Below are 22,466 nucleotides of genomic sequence, written 5' to 3'. Positions count from 1 at the left end.
TTCTAAGGGGGGGGTCAAGAAGAGCCCAGGAACACGAGACGGGGTGTGTGTGTCAAGGGCCAGGAGCAACTAGTTTTCTTGAAAACACTGATGTGCTGGATTTGGAAGGTTTCAACAACGTATTTGGTTGGCATGCATATTTGTGGTATGATAAGGTAAAAGCACATAAAGCGTTTAAAAACCATATTGTTAGAAAAGCACTGTTTAATATTTGGAAAAGAAAAGAAAACCCCAAGATGGTTGTCACCAATGGAAGCGAAGGCACAGAAAAAACTCAATATGGAGGCCAAGTGGCCAAAATATTGGGAAATTCTGGAACAAGATGGAGAAAGAATAAAACTGCAGAGTTTTGAAAAATTAAAAAATAGAGTGCAAGATTGGCTCCATTACTATCAAATAATGGAGGCATATAACTTGGACAAAAAAGTTGGCTTCCAGGTGGAAAAATCAAAATTGGAAACAGAATTGACAAAATTAAGAACTTGTCAAGAATGTATAACTTGCTGTTGAAATGGAACACTCAGGATGAAACGGTGAAATCTGCTATGATTAAATGGGCACAGGATGTTGGACATAACATTATGATGGCTGACTGGGAACAGTTATGGACCACAGGTATGAAATTTACGGCATGTAATGCCTTGAGAGAGAAATTAATGAAAATGATTTATAGATGGTACATGACACCAGTCAAGCTTGCAAAAAATTATAATTTACCTGACAATAAGTGTTGGAAATGTAATGAGACTGAAGGTACATTCTTTCACCTTTGGTGGACATGCCCAAGGATTAAGACATTCTGGGAGATGATCTATAATGAAATGAAAAAGGTATTTAAATATACCTTCCTGAAGAAACCAGAGGCCTTTCTCCTGGGCATGGTCGGCCACTTGGTGCCAAAGAAGGACAGAACTTTATGTATGCTACAACAGCAGCAAGAATACTCATCGCGAAGTATTGGAAGACACAAGATTTACCCACCCGGGAAGAATGGCAGATGAAGTTGATGGACTATATGGAACTGGCGGAAATGACTGGCAGAATCCGAGACCAGGGAGAAGAGTTGGTGGAAGAAGACTGGAAAAAATATAAAGATTATTTACAGAAATACTGTAAAATCAATGAATGTTAGAAAAACGTTGGAATGAAGTTATATGGCTTTAGCAGAAATGTTATAAGAAATTAAGTACAAATAGATTGTTAATGCATTAAAGGGAAAAATAAGGTTAGAATATGTTAAGATAAATTACAGGACAGAAAACAGAGGAAGATGGAAAGGAATTGCTGAAACAGTTAACTGAAGTGGAATACAAAAAGGGAGGTGTGAGGAGGTCGCTGAAACAAGTGAATGAAAGACAAGATTTTGAAAATATTGGATGTGTTTTTAATTGTTTTGTTTTGTTAATTCAATGTTTTATGTAGTGTTTGTGTTTTTGTAATGTATTGTATTGTCTTGTTTAATTTTTCTTCTTTTTGTAATCTTTAAACTGTTAATATATATATATATATATATATATTTTAAAAGAGCCAGGAGCAACTAGATGTTATGCACTTGCCCCAAGGTGCCTGGCTTCCTGCCTCTACCCCCTGATGTGGCTGAAGGATGGTGGGGAAGAGCTTGGTGTTGTGCACTTGGGCCTTAGTTGTTGTCAGACAGTGTGGGGGGTTGTTAACGACTCTTTCCTTCATTGCCTGCATTTAAGCTGCCAAATCTCCCTCTACCACCCCACACAACTGTGTTTTCCTAGGAATGGTAAAAAGTGTGGCAAATACATGTTACAAGAGTTGAGCTGGGGGAATCTCCAGCTGCAAGATAAGAAACTGTGAGAATCAGGGATTGGCCTTGGACCACTTAAGAATGTCGACAGGAGAAGCTTTAGTGATTGCATTATGTAAGATAAATTACCGTATTTTTCGCTCTATAACACGCACCTGACCATAACACGCACATCGTTTTTAGAGGAGGAAAACAAGGGAAAAAACATTCTGAATGAAACAGTGGATGTATCATTTTTGTGCTTCATGCTGTGGCCACAGACATGTGATCTGATGGTGAATTTGGGGTGACCCAATGCAAAAATCCTGAGAATTCCTGTGGATCCATGCTTTGTAACCACGTTTTTGCACCACTGCAGCCTCAGGCAACAGTGGGTGCGTGATTTTTTTGGTGCAGGCTGTAGCCATGGACATGCTATGTGATCTGATGGTGAATTTGGGGTGACCCAATGAAAAGATCCTGAGAATCCCTGTGGATCCATGCTTTGTAACCACATTTTTGCACCATTGCAGCCCTAGGCAACAGTGGGTGCGTGATTTTTTTGGTGCAGGCTGTAGCCATGGACATGCTATGTGATCTGATGGTGAATTTGGGGTGACCCAATGCAAAGATCCTGAGGATCCATGTGGATCTATGCTTTGTAACCACATTTTAAGTGGGGAGCGAAGGAAAAACAAAGAAGGGACATGAGAGGGGTGTGCAGAGAAGCAGCTGGCTAAGAATGCAGGAGAGGGATTTAACGGGAGGGAGGAAAGAAAGGCAAAATTTTCCCCCCACCCAAGCCAGCCATCTCTCTCTCTCTCCCTCTCTCTCCCTTTTTTTTTTTTTTAAAAAATATTTTTTATTGGTTTTCCAATTTTATCAACACAACGACAAAACAATACATACAACAACAAACACACACAAAAACACAAATTTTACTTTCTTAACCTCCTTTTCATAAGCCTCTTTTCTCGGACTTCCCCATACCTTCCCCTTTTTGCATCCTAGTTTTGCAGTTTTTCAGCAACTTTTAGCCAATTAAAATTTAAACTTATTCTCCTTTTCAATATCACATTAAATCAAAAAAAGAAAATAAATATAGCTGTAATTATACATCTTCCTTTCCCTTCACACTTTAACACTCCTCAATTTTGTAGCGATTTTTAAGATACACTTTAAACTTCTTCCAATCTTCCTCCACAGTTTCTTTCTCCTGGTCACGGATTCTGCCGGTCATTTCTGCCAGTCCCATAAAGTCGATCACTTTCGCCTGCCATTCTTCCAGCGTGGGTAGCTCTTGTGTCTTCCAATACTTTGCTAGTAGAATCCTTGCTGCTGTTGTGGCGTACATAAAAAAGATCTTATCCCTCCTTGGCACCAGTTGGCCCACCATACCCAAAAGAAATGCCTCTGGTTTCTTATAAAAAGTACATTTAAGTACTTTCTTAATTTCATTGTAAATCATTTCCCAGAAGGCTTTAATCTTCGGGCAGGTCCACCAAAGGTGAAAGAAGGTACCTTCAGTCTCATTACATTTCCAGCATTTGTTATTAGGCAAATGATAAATCTTAGCAAGCTTGACTGGGGTCATGTACCACCTATAAATCATTTTCATAATGTTTTCTCTTAAGGCATTACAAGCCGTAAATTTTATACCTGTGGTCCACAACTGTTCCCAGTCAGCAAACATAATGTCATGTCCTAGGTCCTGTGCCCATCTAACCATTGCTGATTTAACAGTTTCGTCTATTGTATTCCACTTCAACAGCAAGTTATACATCTTTGATAGGTTCTTAGTATTGGAATCTAACAATTCAGTTTCTAGTTTCAATTTTTCCACCTGGAACCCAATTTTCCTGTCTTGTTTAAAGGCCTCCATTATTTGATAATAATGGAGCCAATCTCGTACCTTGGACTTTATTTTCTCAAAGCTCTGTAATTTAAGTTCGCCACTTTCTATTTCTAAAATCTCAGAATATTTAGGCCAATTAGTTCTCGTATTAAGTTTCTTCACCTCTTTAGCCTCCATTGGTGATAGCCACCTGGGAGTTTTGTTTTCCAACAGATCCTTATACCGAGTCCAAACATTATATAGTGCTTTTCTGACAATATGGATTTTAAAACCCTTATGCACTTTAACCTTGCCATACCAGATATATGCATGCCAACCAAACATGTTGTTGAAACCTTCCAAATCCAGAATGTCTGCGTTTTCAAGTAGTAGCCAGTCTTTCAACCAGCAGAAAGCTGCCGATTCATAATACAGACTTAAGTCTGGCAGGGCAAATCCCCCTCTTTCTTTTGCATCAGTAAGTATCTTAAAGTTTATTCTGGGCTTTTTGCCTGCCAGACAAATTTAGGTATATCTTTCTGCCACTTCTTGAAACAGTTCAATTTGTCCACAATTTGTAAAGTCTGAAACAAAAATAACACTCTAGGCAATACATTCATTTTAATCACTGCAATTCGTCCTAGCATGGTAAACTTCAAGTTCAACTCTCCCTCTCTCTCCCTCCCTCCCTCTCTCTCCCTCCCTCCCCCCCCCTCTCTCTCTCTCTCCCTCCCCCCTCTCTCTCCCTCTCCCCCAGCAGTACCGGAGCACAGAGACGACACTTTCCCCTCTGCTTGCCTGGAGGGGAGGGGCTTTCCCTGCTCTTTGTTCCGTTTCAGCAAACACAGCAAAGAAACAGAGGGTGGGCAGTAAGACCCTGAGGCAGAATGCAGGAAAGCAGCTGCTTCCTCTTTTCAGGTTTCCCTTCTCCGTGAAGCGCGATTTGATTTTTGCCTGATTTTTCTGCTCCAGGGACCACACATTCGCTCTATAACACGCACAGACATTTCCCCTTCCTTTTTAGGAGAAAAAATCTGCGTGTTATAGAGGGGAAAATACGGTACTCATTGAAACAGCTCCACAAGAAGATGGATGTTATGACTACTAAAATTGATAACTTGGGACAAAAAGTGACAAATTTGGGATAAAAAGTGAACACCAATACAGAAATTATTCAGGATATGATACAGGAATCTACTTTGACTTGGCAATTTGTGGAGAAAGCGAAGGAAAAAGTAGTTGTTGTTGAACCTAAAGTAATACAAGTGCTCCCATTTGCCTTACAGAGGCAAATTGAGGACTATAAGCCGAGGCCTTTTATGATCGAATCTAGAAAAAGTCAGATTTTGAGGATCGGAGCCCTGCTTGGACTGGAGAAGGAGAGTTGGATAGACCCCCTCATGCAGGGATCTACTGACCTTTGGGACCTGGATTTGGGCCAGGAGGAGATTGGAGTTGTGGGGGCCTTCAGAGTTGGAGGAACTTTGAAACATGTCCTGAAGTATCTTTTGGATCTTAGTTTCAACTATGGAAATCTGGCAGACCTGTTGAGAAGGAATAAAAGCATTGCTAGGTCGGAACTTCCCCGAGATCTACTCTTCAGCATCAAAGGAAGGAAAATAAGAACAAGATCAGTAGAAATGCATGTATAAATATGGAGAAGACCTGCAGAAGGGACTTGGAAAAGAGTTAAGAGCCTCGGACAGAAGATCACCAGGTTGATGGACTATATGGAATTGACGGAAATGACTGGCAGAATCCGAGACCAGGGAGAAGAGATGGTGGAAGAAGATTGGGAAAAAGTCTACTTATAGAAATACTGTAAAATTAATGAGTGTTAGAAAAATGTTGGAATGAAATTATATGGCTTTAGTAGAAATGTTATAAGGAGTTAAGCATAAGTACTATATGTATTATTGGAAAATAAGGTTAAAAATATGTTAAGATAGTTATATGACAAAAAAATAGAGAAAGATGGAAAGGAATTGCTGAAACAATTAATAGAAGTGGAATACAAAAAGGGAGGTGAGAGGAAGTCGATGAAACAAGGGAATGAAAGATAGGGTGTTGAAATGGTATGATGTATGTTTTTAAATTGTTTTTGCTTTGTTTTGTTTAATGTGTTAATGTTGTGTTTTGTATTGTTTATATATTGTATTGTATTTTTCCCCCTTCTTTTTTCTTCTCTTTTTTTGCCTTTTCCCTTTGTCTTTTCTCGTCTTTTTCTTTTTCTTTTTTATAAGGTTTAAAAGTAATAAATATTTTTTTTAAAAAAAAAGTGTTGCAAATACAGACTGGCAGTTGGAGAATTCCTCTGCAGATGATTTGGCTGCTAGAGCCATGAATATTAGTCTTTAAAATAAATCTTATGACTAATTTTCTGAGCTCCAACCAGGGTAGTTGCCACAAACACTGCATTTCTGGCCCCATCACCTCCTGGCAAATAGAAGGGGAAGAAATGGAGGCAGTGAGAGATTTTACTTTCTTGGGCTCCATGATCACTGCAGATGGTGACAGCAGCCACGAAATTAAAAGACGCCTGCTTCTTGGGAGAAAAGCAATGACAAACCTAGACAGCATCTTAAAAAGCAGAGATATTACCTTGCCAACAAAGTATAGTTAAAGCTATGGTTTTCCCAGTAGTGATGTATGGAAGTGAGAGCTGGACCATAAAGAAGGCTGATCGCCAAAGAATTGATGCTTTTGAATTATGGTGCTGGAGGAGACTTTTGAGAGTCCCATGGACTGTAAGAAGATCAAACCTATCTATTCTTAAGGAAATCAGCCCTGAGTGCTCACTGGAAGGACAGATGATGAAGCTGAGACTCCAATACTTTGGCCACCTCATGAGAAGAGAAGATTCCCTGGAAAAGACCCTGATGTTGGGAAAGATTGAGAGCACAAGGAGAAGGGGACGACAGAGGATGAGATGGTTGGATAGTGTTCTCGAAGCTACCAGCATGAGTTTGACCAAACTGCAGGAGGCAGTAGATGAGAGGAGTGCCTGGCGTGCTCTGGTCCATGGGGTCATGAAGAGTCAGATACAACTAAACAACAACAATGGGACAACAAACATACATGCCCAGGTCATTATGGCCAATGAAAGGATCCTGGATCTGCATTTGAATTGAGGTTGGCTGCTGTCCCATGAAACTAATGCTCTGGAGATGCTTTAAAGAGGAATTGCAGGAAGGGGTGTCATTAGCACAGTCCTCCCATCAGAGTACCGTACTTAGCTGCCCTCTTGCAGAACAGCCACTTCTTTGGTTAGGAGCCATGGCAGTCAGAACAGGTTCAAAGGCAGATTCAATTTGTTTTGTGGACACATCCTCAGTGACTGCCTTGCATACTTTGCCAGACAGCGAAGATGATCCCAGGGGCCGCCTCAGAAGGACTCAAATCGAAGGCTCCCCAAAGGCAAAGCATTATTCTTGAACAAAGGAGGTGTCTATTTGCTTCTCTGGTAATAGGGAAATTCCCCCCCCAACCCCATTTCCTCCTCCTTCTCCTCACCCACAGCCTGCTCATCTGTTCTACTCTTTGTTTTGAGCTCTCCAAGCATGTAATATGTTCAAGAGAATTGGTCCTCCGGGGTCAACAACACTTTGCTTCCAACAGAATGTGCTTTTCTGCCTTTTAATTCATATTAACATTTCTCTTGGTGTCCAGGCAAGAAAAGGCCCTTAGGGGCTTCCTGGCCAGCGGGAAGAGGGGCTGGAATTTGAGTGGGGGGGCAGTTGGGGAGGCTTCTCAGCCCCACAGGCTCTTCTGCCTTTTATCTGCACCAAGTATCTGGTGGGGGGGAGCAGGGAGGGAGAAAGCAAGGGAATGCACCTAAGCAAAATTTTCTGTCGCAAAAACAAAGCGACCCCCCCCCCAACTAGGTACAGATGTCCTTCCTGCTTCTTAAGTGCAGCCTTGTGCTAACATTTTGCTGACTTCCTGGAAGGAATCCCAAGGTGGGTCCACCTTTTCCAAGGCAGGGTGAATGTCAGCTAACTTGATAGGCTAGGCTTAAGTGGAGGAAGAGGATGTGGCTCAGCAGTTACCAGATCTGGAGCGAGCCTCTGTGGGCCGTCCCTCCCTGGGATTCCCTCCCCGTTGAAGCCCTCGTCTCCCATAGGTGTCTATCCTAAAGGTGGAGAGTGAGGACCAGCAAGGCATCCTGCATTTGTCATCCAGAGGGACTCAGGTCCCAAATGCTGCCAAGGGGGCTGCACTCCAGGTGGAATGGGCTGTGGTGCCTGAAGGAGCGCACCCCCTGGGCCCTCATAGCACCTGGTAATGCAGGCCTTTATCCAGCAAGTGAATGATGGGGGGGGTTGTGCCCCCTGGATCTTTGCTGGAAGGAAACAAAAGTGGGCTCAAGTTCTAGAAAGTCACCCTTTGATCACCCCTTCAACTCCTAGCCAGGGACTCTCACATTCTTGGCTGAGACTGGAAGCTGTTGCTTTCATTGCCCCCCCTCCTTGGAGTTCTGGGACGGGAAGGGTCTTGCCTCTCGCACTATGATTTGGGTTCTGGAGGACCTTGCAAGCAGCAAAAGCCCCTTGGGCAAGCAGTGATGGTTCCTGGCATTATTCCTGTGGCCACCATCTGGGACCCGGGTGCTGCATTTGTGGAGACCCCCCCCCCCCGTCTCTTGAATCAAAGATGGATGTACGGAATTTGCTTTGCTTCCCCTGCAGCTCCTCCTCCGCTGCCATTTTACAGTACTGTTGCTTCTTATGTATTTAATGTTTCTTTTAATTATTTGGTTTTATATTGCTAGCAGTTTGCTTCTCAAATTCCTCCTCTGTCACTGTAACACACACTCTTCTTAATGGTGCCCTCGGGTCCCATTAAAAAGTATTTAGCTTATTTGTTCCATTTGTCATACAGCTGAGCAAAGCAGTGAGAAAGAAAACCAGAAGCAGGGAGATGGAGCCAGGCTGCTTCCTAGAGCAGCAAACTTTCCTGTGTCCAAGCCCTCAAGTCTGCTCCTTTCCCCACTGGGAAGCCTCAGAGCAGAGCCCCAACCAGGCCCTTGGGCTCCCTGGAAAGCCCCCCCCCAAAAAAACTGGGGACGGGCTCCTGTCCCCTCCAGCTGCCTCCTCCTCTCATGCACACAATGAGGCAGACCCCATTGACAGCTCCAGCTCTTTGAGGGCGTCCTGTCTCTAGGTCCCTCCACTCCCTCGCTGTCTCCTTAGCCTTCTTTTTGAAACACCACAAATACCTCCCTGGGTCATATTTAATGGAAAAAGCAACCGCGTCCCCCTTTCTTTGGGCAGGACATTCCGCAGCTCACATTACGGCTAAACAAGGCGAGGGAATTGAATTAGGAGGCCGGCTGCTCTGGGAAGGGGCTTTGCGGGCGGCGGGGATTCTTTGCAAAGCCTCCGCTGAGCCTTCATTGATTAAAAGCTAAAAGAGGGGGGTGGTCCGTCTGCCTTCGGCCAGGCTGCTCCTGATCGGGGCGGAGGGAGGGGGCCAAACGCCGTGGCGCCCCCCCCCCAAGCCTCTATATTCTGCGCTTGTCAGGCTTGGCTGCTGGCCCTCCGTGGCCTGGCAACGGACTCAAGAGACCGGCGGGGCGGCGCTGGAGGGCTGCTCTGGGGCCCGAGAGAAGCTTCGGAGAGTTCTCGCTGGGCTGACCTCGCAGCCTGGGCTACCCTGCAGGGCTGTTGTGAAAGGCGAAGGCGAGCGGCAGCGTGACCACGGCGGCGGGACGTGCCCTTTGCTGGGGAGGCTGAGAAGGGCGCCCCCTTGCTGCGCTCCTTTGCGGGTCCCCGTCGGAAGGTCCCCCGGGAGCAGAGCCCGCCGCCTGCGCTGGCAGGCCGGCCAGAGAGGAGCCTCGCGGGCAGCGAGTGGCTGGCTCCTTGCGGGCGGCGGCAGCGCAACTCCCTCCGGCCGTGAGAGGCGGGCAGCAGCCGGGCCTCGGACATGCGGCCAGGAGCGCTGCCTCTTCCCGCGCCCCGAGGGCTGCCCGCGCCCAGCAACCCGGGGAAAGCGCCGCACCACCTGTGGGTCCGCCGCCTCGCATCCGCTCACCTTAGTCGCCGGGCGAGGCAAGCGCTCCTGCCTGGCATCCGCGGGGGGTTCGCGGCCAGGCCGGCCGGCCTGCGACTGGCCAGGCCCGGGGGGGGGGCGCTCCCTGCTTCCACCACTGGCCCCTGAACCCCAAGGCTGGGGCTCATGGCGAGCGCCCCGGCTTGCAGCTCCTCCGCCGCCCTTCCAATGGGGCAGCGGCGCGCAGGGAAGAGCAGGCGCGCTCTCTGTCCCCAGCCGAAGCCGAGGGGGGCTTCTGGTAGCCCCGGGGCGGGCGGCGGAGGGGGGTCGCTGGCTGCAGCCGCCTCGCCTCGCCTCCGTTCTCCTCTCGAATCAGACACAGACGGCTGCTGACAGCGAGGAGAAGGGGCGGAGAAGCGCGGCGTGGGCAGCGGGAGGCGGCGGCGGCGGGGGGGGCTCGCAAGAGAAGCGCGCCCCGCGGGACGCAAGGCGACGTGCCCGTCTTGTGCTCTCCGCAAAAGGCGCCAGATCAAAGAGGCGAACGTTACAGATCCACGCCACGCCCCCCGCGGAACTGTCGTGCCCCCCACATCATGGGCAGCTCAGAGTTAAACTCTGGAACTAACTCCCTCCACAGGAGGCAGCGATAGCCACCAATCTGGATGGATAAATTCATGGAGGAGGAAGAGGGTTATCGAGGGCTTCTAGCCACAGTTGTCTCTGCCCTACATCCACAGTTTGAGGCAGCAAAACTTCCAAACACCATTTGCTGGAAACCACAGGAGGGATTCCCTTGCGAGCATCTGGTTGGCCCCTATGAGAACAGGATGCTGGACCAGGTGACCCCTCTTTGGCCTGATCCCGTAAGCGCTTCCGACGTTCTTGTGCCCCAGAAGTGTCACCCCCCCCCCTGTAATATGGACTCTGCGTTTGTGAGCAGGGGCTGGGCGGTCTGGATTTACCGGGTGATTTTGGAGTAGGTTAGGACGACTTCCACTTGTTGAACAAGAGGAATGGTTCGCAACACACACAAGTTCCAGATTGTGCTGCTGAAAATAAGAAAGTTTCATGGAGTCAGGAGTGGAAGGAACAGGGGATTCCGATTGTCAGGCTCTTAATGCTAAATGTATAGTGTTAGTCCTACTCTGAGTAGACCCATTGAAATTAATGGGCACGGCCTGGAGATTGTTTCAGAAAAGAAAACTGAGCCATTGCTTCTTCAGGTAGCTGTTCCATGGCTGTGCAAAGCGAAACACAGGATTCCTCTGGGGTGACCCAGAACTTAGCTCAGACATCAGTGCTTCTTCCTCCCTCCCTCATCCTGGACCACTTTTCTCCATTTACTGCCAGAAACATGGAAGTTGGGTCCAAGCATGGCAGGAGAAGCACCGAGGATGTAGCTGTGGGCTGCTCTGGCCTGGCAGGGGCCTCCACACAAGACAGCTTTGTATTCTGGGTGTCTGACATCCCTCCTGCCATGTACCATCTTGTTCTCATGCTGTGACAAACCCAGGGAAATCATTTTGATGGGAAATTGAGCCCCAGCTCCTGGGAGGCCCAAACAGCAGCTGCTCCCCATATGGTCCGGACCACTGATGGGTCGATGATCCTTTCCAGTCAAATGTGGTGGGACACATTCCTTGAAGGGATGCCACAGGCCCCTCAAGAGCAGTCATCTTGCAGCACTTCTTAGGTCTCTCCCCATCACACACACCTTTGCCAACTTGATGCTGGCCATCTGCTACACTGGCTGTTTGCACATTAGATCTGAACTCTACAGCAGTAGAAATTTAACAGTTTATTGCAATGAATATACACAGAGTAGGTGACGTTTTCTAAAGAGACACATTTCAGGAGGGATCAGCACTAAAACCAGAAGCAGTGGCAGATCAGGGGAATGAATCATAAAGATCTGTCATCTCAAGCACTTTAGCTGAAGCAGCAGCAAGGAGGAGAGACAGATTGACAAGGCCAGGCAAGGGAAGGCTCCCTCATTTGTAACCCTGAAATGCTGGGCTTGGCTGCAGCCTAAGGTGGCCTTGAAAACATCAACACTTGCCCCCTAGAGCCCCGCCCCACAAAGACCACTGTACATAGGAGACCAGGAACTCAGAGCAAGACAGTGATGGCTAGGAGGGGTCCTACGATAGTTGCCCTCTGCTTCTGCTGAGTCTGGAAGGGAAGAAATTGAAGGGTGGATCTCTCCCAACACCTCACCTTGGTGTGCCAACAAACTCTTGGCTGAAGTGGTAATGGCAGAAGCTGGAGTAGAGTTACGACAGTTCATCCATTATGCAGACACCAGAACTTGGCACATGGCAGGACAGAGGGAAGGCAGAGAGGTCCCTCATTACGCTCTCCTTGTAATGGAGACCATTGGAAGGGAGCCCAGCAGGTTCTTCGGCAGAGAGAACAAGCAGCTCTTTGCAACGTGTGCAGAGCAGGGAGCGCGTGTCCACCTAGGCACAGCCGTGCATGCTTGAATCTTTGGGAACAGGAAAGAGTCCAATGTACAAATACCATTATTGTCATCACCCACTGTGCTTTGTCTGGGGCATGGACCAGAATTTAGCACCTTGAGAAACTCAGCGTTTGCATTTCACAAAGAACATTTAGAATTCACCAATTTCCCAGCCCTCATGACTGTAGAGAAACAAGCCGGAAACTTCAGCTGTGTGAGATCACAAGGTGGATATCCATGTGCATGTGTTTTTGATGCCCAGAAAGCCAAAGCAGTGTCACACCAAGTGGAGTGCAGACTCCTTGGGGGAATGGCAAAGAGCCACCAAAGAACAGCCAAGCCATCCTTGGCCACAGGCACTGAGGCTCACAGTCTTGGAGGCTGTCTCCCCGCTCCCGTCCCAGCCAACCTCAGCAAGTCATGTTCCTTCTCCCTCCTCCCATGAGCAAAAGTCAAGGGGTGATGAGAGGGTCCAAGACCACAATAACAGACTACAAAGTGAGGAAAACATCCTTGTGGACAAGGAATGTTTGAACAGGACACCCCTAACACGCTGAATGATGTTTTTCTTCTTCTTTCTGTTTTATTAAATTTGCTTAGTAACATAACATTATTATATATATTCTATAAAACAAAGAATACAGAACAAAATTCATTCATACTACAATGCCTAATTACATAACATTAATATATATTGTTTCTGAAAAAAGGCTTACATAACAAAATCAATTCAAAATACCATCCGGTTTACTTTTTCTTTTCCTTTTTTTCGTTTTTCTTTCCCCTCCCTCCCCACTGCAGCCCTCCCCACCCCCTGTCAGGCCTTCCTTCTTCATATCTTTATCCTTGTACACAGTTTGTTCATTCGAGCTTGTATGTTAGGGTTGGCTTCCCCTCTTTCTATCCAGTTCCTGTAAAATGCCCATTTATTTGTGATTCTTTGGCATTTACTTTCCCATCTATCCTCTACCACTATCTGTGCGAATATTTCTGACTGTACGTATTCAAAAACATAATCAATCCATTTTTCCATATTCCATTTGGCCTTTTCTTTCCATCCCAGAGCAATAACTGCCATTCCAGCTAGAATCATAATCTTGTACAACTCTTGCTTATTACTCTTTACTTTGTTATTTCCCAGTATTCCCGAAAATAACAAATCCCTATTAACTTCTATGTTTATTTGAAATAGTCCAGAAATTACCTTTATAACCTTTTGCCAATATTCCTATATTCCACATGTGTGAATATAGTCTTTTTTCCTGACCACAATGAATATATACGCCATTTGTGCCAGAGTTCTATACCATTTTAATAAAAAATGTCTACTTAATTCTTTATACTTTTCTATTTTAATATTGTTTATATTCTTCATCAGTTCTTGAGCCGTGTTTGGAAGGATTGTACCTTCCTGCTCCCATTTAATCTGGATTATCCTTATTCTTTCTTTGTCGCTTATCATCAGTTTATATAAGATCCCTGCTATCCCTTTCTCCGTTATTTGTCTTTTGTTCAGCACCATATATATTTTCATTTCTATCCTCATTGTTTCCTCTGCTCTTTCTGTTTTTATTAAATCATAAAGTCCTTCCACTTTCAGCCAATATTGTTTTCCTATTTTTTCTAAAAAAACTTTTTTTGTAATTAAATTCCCTTCTTCATCAAACATATCTTTTAATTTATAAAATCCCTGATCTTCTAATTTCTTCCACCAACCCAGTTCCCTTTGACTCTCCTGCATATATTTTAATGGCGTCCACCTTGAGTATGTTGGCATCCATTTTGTTTTCCAATTCTTCCAAATTCCTAACACAGTTTTCCTTGGTCCTAATGTCTTCTTAAAAGCCGTATTAATATCTCTATTAAATATCCCTTCTCTTCCTATTCCTTCATTTATTTCATTCTCCAGCCTTATCCATTTAATCCGATCCTTATATCCAATATCTATTAGATTTTTCAATTGGAATGTTTCATAATAAAATTCTAAATTCGGTATTCCCCATCCCATCTCTTCTTGAGATGAATAATTTACTATGTCTGAGGTTCTAACTCTTTTACTTCCAAAAATCCAATTTTTAAATACCTTATTCCATGTTTTGAACCATATTTTCCTAATGGGTAGTGTAATTACTTGAAATGAATATAATAATTTCGGTACCAGAAATATTTTAACTGCTCTAATCCTACCTAGAATTGATAAATTCTTATTTTCCCATAATTTTATGTCCTTCTTGATCTTCCTCCATGCTTCTTTGTAATTTACATCTGGAATCTTAGCAATCTTTTTAATAATATTTACCCCCAAGTATTTAATTTTTCCCCTATTGATATCCATCTTTGTCATTTTTGCAATTTCCTTCTTCTCCTCTTTATTTACATCCCAAAATAAAATTTAAGAGTTCTCCAGATTTACTCCCAATCCCGACTCCTCTTTAAAGTCCTTCAAGATTATCATAATTTCTCTTACACCCTCTAAGGGGTTTGTAAATAATAATAAGATATCATCTGCATACATGTTTAACTTTATTTCTTCCTTTCCTTTATTATATCCTTTTTATCCTTACTGAGTTTCATATTCTGTGTGCCAAGTACTCCATACCCAATACAAATAGTAGTGGTGAGAGTGAACATCCTTGTTTAACTCCTCTTTGTATATTGAATTGATCTGAAACCCCCTCATTCACTCTGACCACAGCCTTCCCTTCTCTAAACAATTGCTGGATTGCTTCCACAAAGTTCTCTCCTAATCCTACCTCCCACATAATCTTCCATAAGAAGGCCTTATACACATCCAATTTTAAGACCACCAATTTTCCTCTTACCCTGCTTGTTAATTCGTTTAGCACATTTCTTATAGGATGGCCTATGTATCTTCCCTTAACAAATCCATATTGATCTTCCTTAATTATTTTAGGTAGTACCTTTTCCAGTCGCCTTGCCAGGATCTTTGTAAATATCTTATAAAAGGTAAAGGTACCCCTGCCCGTACGGGCCAGTCTTGACAGACTCTGGGGTTGTGCGCCCATCTCACTTAAGAGGCCAGGGGCCAGCACTGTCCGGAGACACTTCCGGGTCACGTGGCCAGCGTGACATCGCTGCTCTGGCGAGCCAGAGCTGCACACGGAAACGCCGTTTACCTTCCCGCTAGTAAGCGGTCCCTATTTATCTACTTGCACCCGGGGGTGCTTTCGAACTGCTAGGTTGGCAGGCGCTGGGACCGAGCAACGGGAGCGCACCCCGCCACGGGGATTCAAACCGCCGACCTTTCGATCGGCAAGCCCTAGGCGCTGAGGCTTTTACCCACAGCGCCACCCGCGTCCCAAAATATCTTATAGTCTTGATTTAATAGGCTAATTGGTCTGTATGACCCCACCTCTGTAGGGTCCTTTTGCGGTTTTTCAATCACTACTATTTCCGCTAGTTTCCAAGTGTCTGGGGCTTTCCCCCCTTCTAAGATATTATTAAATACTTTTTAAAGTTCTGAGCCCAGGATATCAGTTGTTTCTTTATGAATGATGTGCCCCATTTCCAGTCAGATTTCCAGTGGGTCTGAGTGGCCAGGAGAGAACCTGGCAGGGATTGAAGGAGCTTCAGAGCTGCTCTGGGGCACAAAGAGAGAGGCATCTTCCTGTGACACCTCACGCCTGGGCCTTTGATTCTGTGGCCAGGCTGCAGCATCAGACGGCAGATTCCAGCAGAGAAATCCAGCAACTGACAAATTAAGTGGGTCTCTCTGCCCCGGGCTTCCCTTCCAAAATAGATTGCCAGTCCCTTTCTGGCTAATGAGGGAAGCACCCTGGGGGTGATTTGCTCTGGAAACCAAGCAGGGTGGGGGAGCTCCTCTGACACATCTGCTGCGGTTTCTGATAACCTCATTACCCAGCTGTTATTAAGGCTCCTCTTGCTTCAGGAGAGCAACCAATGCACACTGGCTTTCTATCTGGTCCCCCAGTGCTTAATAACAACCACCACAAGAGGGTGCCTTGGAAACCACACCAAGCCACAACCAGGAAACAGAGCTATGAAGATCCCTGTCACCTCTTCCTCCCGCTGATAGACAGGGAACAACTGGCAACTCGTGGCAGCTGCAGCAACCTTCTTGCTCAGCACAGATCCCTAGGCCAACCCCATCCCTTAGGGAAAAGTCTGGTTCAGAAGCAGGTCACCTGCTTTGTATGCAGAAGGCCCTGGGTTCAATCCCCAACAGCACCTCCAGGTGGGGTTTGGAGAAACCCCCTCTCAGAAACCCCAGAGAGTTGGTTGCGCTGAGCTGGGTGGACCAGTAGTTTGGTTCTGTTTCTATGCTCCCTTCAGGCAGTGGCTCCTTGAAGGACATCAGAGGGCAGCATCTGCCTAATTTTACACAACTCTCACCTTTTTTTGTCAAAAGTTAAAAAAAACCGTTTCCAGAATGAGATGTGCTGGAGCTGCAGCCAATGCTGGAAACATTCTCAGCCCTACCTAGAGATGCCGGGGGTTGATGCTCTCCACCCCAACCCTTTGTCCTAGAACCCCAAATATGCACATGCTCAGAAGGCCTTTGTTGCATTCGCTCACAGCTGAGCCTGACTGCAGAAATAGGCTGGTCTAGTGAGCATAGATGGTATCTTCATTTTGATGGAGAGATGCTTCCCCTCCCCTTTCTGATTTAGAAATGGAGGAGGAAGAGAATTAAATTACACTGGCAGCAAGAGGTCCAGAGGTGTCAGAGTTGCTTAGCAACCAGAGGTTGTGGGTCTGTGATGCTAGAGCAACAGGCACCTTCTCCCACCAGGTGAGCACCAGGGTAGAAGGAAGAGGCAGGCATTTTTACCTGGTGCATCACTCTGTGACCAACAAGTTTCTGTGGATGGCCCATTTGAGTGCCTGCTGTCCCCTGGGATACTTACAAGGCAAATGCCATGCAATTACACCCCACCCCTCACTGATATACCACCCTAGATTCACAGAAGGCCAGTCTCACACCAGACCCAAATCCCATGCAGTCAGCTTTCTCTATGATCATATCCAGGTACAAACAGGTCATGGAAACCAAACCAAACCTATTATTCCAAACAAAAACCAGCCTTGCTGAAAAAACAATTTACAGATCAAGCAGCCCCAAATTCATCCAAGCAAAAGGGCAGGTGTTCTGGATGAGCAATGATGCTGTAACTGTTAGAAAATCAGGAGTCTGTGACTCTTGCTTGGTCAGTTTAAAATACTTCTGTTGCCCACAGTGAGGCAAAGAAAGATTAAACTGCAGAGCAGACCCTGCAAGCCTGGATCCAGCCCATGCGTGCCCGGCTGAAAATCAGCTGCCCAGATAAATTTGTGAACATCTTTCAGCTCCTCCATGATAATATGACCGCAACAACTAAAGATAACAATGGCTCTCAGTGAACAATTCACAGTGAGATCAAGTGTTAAACAGGGTTGTATTATTGCCCCAACTCTATTTTTTATCTTCATTGCCATGATCCTACACATTGTTGAAGGGAAACTCCTCACCGGGGTAGAAATCATATATCAAACAGATGGAAAGCTCTTGAGTAGGCTGAAAGCAAAGAATAAGGTTACCATAACCTCTGTCATAGAACTTCAATATGCTGATGACAACATAGTGTGTGCACACTCAGAGGATGACCTCCAAACCATCCTAAATATCTTCGCAGATGCTTATGAAAAGCTTGGCCTATCGCTCAATATCCAAAAAACCAAAGTGCTGCACCAACAAGCACAAAACAACCCCTCTGCAGCGCCAGAAATCCAACTCAACGGTGTAACATTGGAAAACGTCAATCACTTCACCTACCTGGGCAGTTACTTTTCCACAAGGGCCGACACTGATGCCAAAATCCAGCATTGCCAGAGCTCTGCAAGTGCAGTTTTCTTCTGATTGAAGCTATTGTACTACCAACCTTACTGTATGCTAGTGAAACATGAAACTTATAAACGCCATCTCCAACTTCTTGAAAGATTCCATCAACAGTATCTCCAAAAAAATTTTACACATCACTTGGGAAGACAGGCAAACTAATGCCAGTGTGCTGGAAGAAGCAAAGATCACCAGCATCAAAGCAATGATTCTTCAACATCAGCTTCTTTGGACTGGTCATGTTGTTCGGATGCCTGATGATCGTCTTCCAAAGCAACTACTCTATTCTGAACTTAAAAATGGAAAGTATAATGCTGGTGTTCAACAAAAGAGGTTTAAAGACTCAAGGCAAATCTTAAAACATGTAGAATAAACACCGACAATTGGGAAACACTGGCCTGCGAGTCCTCCAGTTGGACAACAGCCTTTACCAAAGGTGTCATAGACTTTGAAGATACTTGAACTCAGGACGAAAGGGAGAAACAGGCTAAGAAGAAGACACGCTTGGCAAACCCACACCGTAATCAACTCCGACCCAGAAACCAATGTCCCCACTGTAGAAGGACATGTGGATCCAGAATTGGCCTCCACAGTCACTTATGGACTCACTCGGCTATGAGTGATCGCCGAAGAAGTTGCTTTCTCCATGAAAATCGAAAGAAACATTTGCAGATCAGCTTTGTTCATCCAAACAATGCAATCAAAAGCCAGTTTTAGGTAACCCTTTCATCAGGATAAATGAAATGGTTGCAATAGTAGTGAGCTCTTATTTCTGCTTGTTGTTAAGCAGAAACAACAAACTGGTGGAGGCTTCTGGCCTCTTATCATCATGAGAAGAGACTTTGCCAAGTAAAGGCAGCATCAAAAACTGCTGGGTCAGAGGAAGAGCATTGGCTGCGCCCGCTGAAAATATAAAAATCAGGCAGTTCATTGAACTTGTCTCCAACACACCCAGGTGGGGATGCTTGGAGAAACATAGGCATTCAAGGACCAGGCAGACCTTTCAGCTCCACCCAATGGAAGCCTCCAATTTCCCTCCCCCCTGTCCCCTTTAAAATCTGATGTTGCGCACTTTTCGCTTTGAGAGGTTCAACTCCTTTTAGGGAAGGAAGTGCAGGATTGGCACACAGGAAGACTCACCTTTTGTTGCATTCTCCAAGTGGAAGTTTTCATCTTAGGAAAGCAGGATGACAGAAGGGAAGGAAGGAGAGATGTGTTGGGAAGATTTCTGAATTGGTTTTCTTTAAAAAATGAGAGATGTTTTGCATGTAGGACACTTCCACGTCTGGGCCACAAAAGATACATGCCTCTTTGCCATCACAAAGTATCATTCTCAGGGTCTGTGAGCTGCCCCCCCCCCCATCACTAAAAGGAAGATAGCAAAGCCCTCAAATGACTCTACGAGCTGCAGGCGAGAACAGATGTTCTGCCTGGGAGGTTTAACATGCCTGGAACTGATACATAAAATAGGAATGTATTGCCAGGTCAGCAAAGCAGGTTGAGCTCCGTGGAGCGAATGGGCTGAAGCAGCCATGGACAGGCTTGTGAAATGGAGTCTGCATGGAATTATGAGTTAAGGCAGAGGGGCTCTCTGGGTGAATGGAGATCTTGAGCCAAGCCATTCAGGCGGACAGCTGCCTGTTCTACACCTCCCTGTCATGCAGGATTTGCCCAGCCAGAGCACAGGGCGGAAGAAGCACCACCAGCATGCTCATCACGTACCACCCCCAGCCCAGGCACATGGGCCTCTTTCTCCACATGCACCCCACTAGCCACCCTAACTGGGTTGTGCAAATTGCCCAATAGCAAATGCAATCAGCTTCCACCACTTATGTGAGAGGAGGAATTTGCTTTGCAAGCCAGCCTGAGCATCCAACACCTCTCTTCTGAAAACACTCACCGCTGAACTGACCAAACCTTTTATCCGCTTGACCACATACAGAGGAGCCCTAAAGCCAGATGAGGGAGAAGGTGCCTTTCTTTTTCCTATGCATCACAATCATTTATCCAGTCACTATAAAAACAAAGGAAAGTAAGACAACTCTGTGGTTATTTTCCATGCTTGGGGGTGGGGTGGGGTGGGGGAGGCAGCCAATGTCTGCCAACATCCAGTAAGGAACAAAGGCAGCAGACTGAGAAGTCAGAGGAGGATTTGCATAAATCCATGCAAGAGCCAGTCTCAGATTTATGCTTTGGAGACAGCTCCATGGGAAAAGGCTGACTGAAATCAGGACAAGTCTTTTGGGAGTGAGGGATCCAGGCACCTGATAAGAAAGCTCTGCAGCTTCAAACTGGAACCATCACTGAGGCACCAGAGATCCATATTGATCAGGATGTTTGAAGGGTGGGGAGGAGAACTAGGCTTCCAGTGGCCTACTTGTCGCTGGGTTTTGAAAACCTGCAAAGACACAACAGCCCTTCAAATTAGGCATGTGCTTTTTACAAAAATGCTTCCTTAAGTTTTTCTCTGCTCTGCTACATCAGGAAGCCCCCAGTTCTGATCTTGGTTCTGTCGCTAGGTGGCTGTGGGTTCAGCCCTTCCCTCTGCAATATGGGGGTAACATAACCCTGACCCACATTACAGAAAGGGGGAAATAGAGGAAGGTTTAAGCAAGGGCTAGTGGTGGGGTCCTCTCTGACAGGAGTGCCCAGCCAATTTAAGACACTGCTTCTGAGTTGCTGCTTTAATGGAAGGGTGTGTGTGCGTGTGCTCATGTGCCTCTCAGAGAGGCTGTGCCTTACTGACCAAGAGTAGGACACTGAGTGCTCTCCTAGAATCATAGAATCATAGAGTTGGAAGAGACCACAAGGGCCATCGAGTCCAACCCCCTGCCAAGCAGGAAACACCATCAGAGCCCTCCTGACATATGGTTGTCAAGCCTCTGCTTAAAGACCTCCAAAGAAGGAGACTCCACCACACTCCTTGGCAGCAAATTCCACTGTCAAACAGCTCCTTTCCGCTTGTTGCAAGACTTCACACAAACAAAACCACAAAGCCTTCCAGGCAGATGCCACCTTGGTACTTCTGGAGTGATGGAAGCAGGCAGCACAAAGGTGGCCACTTTGAGAGACCTGGACAGAGATCTTGGCCCTGGCAGGCCATGTTCCCCAGCTCAGCCAAGCCCCATGGCTACTTTCCTTTGTGGGCAAGCACATCCTTCCAGGATGTGGGGTCAAAAGGGCCTCCCTACCCAGAGTCTAGCTCTAGGGTGGCTACTGTCTGACATCTCCCAGCTGTGACCAGCAATGTTTCCAGAAAGTTGTGTTTGGGAGCCCCTAAGGTTGGAACTACATGCACTGCATAGTTTTCGCCCACAGAAGCGGATGCCAGGACGTCCCGGAGGAGTCAGCTGGCCTCCCCTCAGGAAAGCAGCACTCAGAGATTCTTCACTGGCTGATAGTTCTGGGAGGGGAGGAGGATATATTTAATGCTAAGCATTCCAAAATACATTTGGCAGCCCAAGGGCACCTTTAAAGAGAGGTTTGCTTCTTATTCCCAGAATGCAACAAATGTTGCCAGTTTCCCTAAGAATTGTTATCTGTGCTGGATAACACATATATAGGCGATGGCTGATATAGCCTCAGCAGGTACCTCTGGTCAGGAGAAGAGCCTCCCCCAACAGAGCCACCAACTTGCAAGGAGGGGGTCCAAGGGACAGAAAAGGGTGTACTTAGGAGGGGGTGAATTGGGGAGCCAAGCTCAGCAGCTTCTGTGCTCCATTTCCTTCTGGAATGCTCTGCTTGACTACTAAAATAAAATTTATCACCCACCTTTTGACTGCAAAGTCTCCAAAGGTAGAAAGCAAACATGCCAAAATTTCATGAACTCCAGTAAGAACTAATTGGAGCAAGGGGGGTGGCTCTGTGGTCCTCTAGATGCTGTTCAACTACACTCTCAAAGCAGTGATTTTACATAAAGCAGTACAAATTATGCCTAGGCCCTAGAGTTGGACTCCCTGGCCTTTATGACCACCCGGATGACAAGAACCAGGTAGCTGGTTGCTGTTGCTTGAGTCAAGGAAGCAGCACATTAAGCGTGGCACATTTACTAACTTTGCCTGCAACACTGAATACTCTGCAGGCTCAAAACGATTATTGATCATTAGCTCAAGCTAAAGGCACCACAGAATTGCGGGACCCTGGCAAGGGTCTCCTGCCATGGGGTGGGGAGGAGTCTTCCAGAAGTCCCAGCCAGTCTAACTGTTAAACTCTGCAGTTTGGGCCTTGGGTGTGCAGCCACTGGGGGCCAAGCCTCCTGCCCAGGTTCCACCTTTTTCCTCTTCCTGCAGTGCAAGATTCTGCTCTCACTGCACTGACCTGATCCTGCATCAAAAGCCAAAAAGGGGCGCAGCAAATCCAGGTCAGGGCAAAGGTCCTGGCGCAGCCTTGCACACATCAGATGTTAGTGAAAAGAAGCAGCCTTTGTGCTCCCCTTGCAAAGGCCCATGGTTAGGGAGTCCTGCCCACCCCACCCCCAGCACTGCAACACAACAGCAGGCAAGGCCCACAACTCAGCAGGGCCCAGTCTCCGAAAGCCCACCCCAGGTCAAATGGCCAGTCTCAGCCA

The 22,466-nt window shown here is 46.2% G+C and overlaps 1 protein-coding gene across 4 annotated transcripts in view; it reads right to left on the bottom strand.

The window, feature by feature from the left end:
- LINGO3 (leucine rich repeat and Ig domain containing 3) overlaps positions 1-22,466 on the bottom strand; it is a 48,691-nt gene that overhangs the window by 7,969 nt on the left and 18,256 nt on the right. Inside the window, exon 1 of one of the 4 annotated variants that reach the window (XM_083720465.1) lies at positions 19,040-19,153. The exons of 1 other annotated variant lie outside the window; for it this stretch is intronic. The gene's annotated coding sequence lies outside the window, so the exon portion shown is untranslated. Of the gene's footprint in view, positions 1-9,623; positions 10,145-19,039; positions 19,154-22,466 lie in introns of those variants that run through there. 2 more of the 4 variants (XM_083720466.1, XM_083720463.1) reach the window with 2 other exon arrangements.

Source organism: Podarcis gaigeae, assembly GCF_964106915.1.
Source record: "Podarcis gaigeae genome assembly, chromosome: 18".
NCBI lineage: Eukaryota > Metazoa > Chordata > Lepidosauria > Squamata > Lacertidae > Podarcis > Podarcis gaigeae.
This window is presented reverse-complemented; position numbering and strand designations above follow the sequence as displayed.